This window comes from Notothenia coriiceps, unplaced genomic scaffold, assembly GCF_000735185.1.
Source record: "Notothenia coriiceps isolate Sejong01 unplaced genomic scaffold, NC01 NC01_scaffold00026424, whole genome shotgun sequence".
In the NCBI taxonomy this organism is placed as follows: domain Eukaryota; kingdom Metazoa; phylum Chordata; class Actinopteri; order Perciformes; family Nototheniidae; genus Notothenia; species Notothenia coriiceps.
This window is the reverse complement of record NW_011359125.1, coordinates 657,771-659,752: the sequence shown is the minus strand read 5'-3', so window position 1 is coordinate 659,752 and position 1,982 is coordinate 657,771. Positions and strand designations below refer to the sequence as shown.

General features: G+C 42.2%; 1 protein-coding gene across 1 annotated transcript in view; it reads right to left on the bottom strand.

Annotated features, from left to right (window-relative positions):
• Positions 1 to 1,982, bottom strand: part of LOC104957031 (serine/threonine-protein phosphatase 2A catalytic subunit alpha isoform) — an 11,099-nt gene that overhangs the window by 4,059 nt on the left and 5,058 nt on the right. The gene's annotated exons all lie outside the window — the stretch shown is intronic.

The window sequence follows — 1,982 nt, the reverse complement described above, 5'->3', positions numbered from 1 at the left end:
TCTGTTCAAGGGAATAAGCCTCCTTCAGAGTGTCTAGATTCCTGTTGTCGTGGCTTGCAGAGCTTCTAATGACGGCTCTTGTTAAAATGCAACATTTTAACAGTTACTTTATTTTTTAATTATTATTTTTATTTTAAAAGTTATCTTTATTTTTACTTGTGTGAATCCTGTTTTTCACTCTGACCCTGCTGCTGCTATATTAAAAACACTCGTATTTCCACAAGGGGATAAATAAAGTTCCATCTCATCTTAAAGGTCCCATGTCATGCTTTTCCGGTTATTACCCGTCCCCTTGTGTGTTATGAAGGTTTTTCTGCATGTAAACGGTCTGCAGAGTCAAAACCCTCAAAGTACACCCTGTAGCGAGTAAAACTCTAACACAGAAAATACCTCCCCAAAACGCCTCGTTGGTGAAACGTCATCGTCATTTCATTCGTCCGGAACTAAATGGGCCAATCCGCGGAGCCGTTACGTTAAGCCCCCGCTGATTGGTCCAAATTGACCAATCCACACACACACTCAGTGCAGGCAGCTCTGCTGATCTCTCCTCCCTGGCTGCAGGCTGATAACAGACAGTTGGGATCCAAATTCTCTCTGCAGACCCATTCTCACAACGTTTATCAACCTATAAACCTTTTTCTTACTCAATATCAAGCCACACTTATTGTTTTTATTTCGGCTGTGACTTTGTGTGTGTTCAGGTTGAGTTTGGCTGTGTTTGGCTGTGTATCGCTAAACAAGGAAATCACACCTCCACGGAGCTCAGCGCGATTCATACCGACCAATCAGAGCACACTGGGCTCACAGGGAGGGGGAGGGGGGGTGCTGCAGCGAGCCGTTTAGTGGAGAAAGTGAATACTGCTGAATACACATACTTTGCAAAGATGCTGTATGCGAAACCAATGTGAGTTTGGAAAATTGCACAGTATTTTTCTATTTTAGTATACCTCAACATTGGAATTATGATCAGTGGAAATGGCCATGACATGGGACCTTTAAAATCAATTTTTGGGATGCCCTAGAAGTCAATAACAGAGTGAGTTATGAGTGGAAACCGGGGCCTGGCGTCCGTGGATGAAATACTTTTTCAAATTATTACTGAGAGCACTGTTAAAGCTAGGAGGGCTATGGTAACACAACAGTCAGTTACTAAAAGACTAAAAGTGGAACCGTCAAGAAAATGTTTTTCCTAGAGACTCTTTATGGCGTGGTCTTAAAGTTGCTGCATCAGGGTATGACTCAGTAAATTGTTTGTAAAGAAAACACTTGGTTACTGTTGTCTGCTGACTCAACCCAAACAGGTCACATGGATTAAAACTGTGGATTTTCTTTTGCTGTTGCAGGAAAGTTTACCTGGCATAAATTGGCTTAATTCAAATCCACCGCCAGATTCTCCTTGGGTTATGTATGGAGTTGTATAGCAAGCTTATAGGAGTTCTACCTCAGAATAGAATTTCAAAACAAGCATTTCTCGGGTTAAATAAATGGTTTCTTGTATTTAGCCCTTAAAAATGATGGGAAAGCTTTAAACCACACTAATACGACAACTGCAGACACACAACAAGGCCATAACTCTGTATTGAGTGTAGCTTTAGAGGCTGGTCAGACTAAGGGCTCAATCAGCTGGATGAGCTCTTTAAAAAAGGAGCTTTGAACAAATCCTCAGGCTGAAAGTAAAAAGGGACTGAGCCGAAAGATCACCAGACATGTCTGATGTGCTGGAGATATGAGGCAAGAAAAAAAAGACAGAGTAAGGCGTGTACAAAATGAAGGTAGGGTGAAACAGAGTGGGGTTATCTGCTCCAGAATAAATGTCTGGTGTTTGCCTGTTTGACTTTCTCATCAGCTTTTCTCATACCGTTTCCGAAACAAATGCGTCCTCAGTGAGTGAAAGAGATCATTGACATGGACAGAGTGCCTGTCATCCTGGCAGATTTGAGAGAGAGAGACAGACCCAGAGTGACTGCAGGACTGCACAAAGC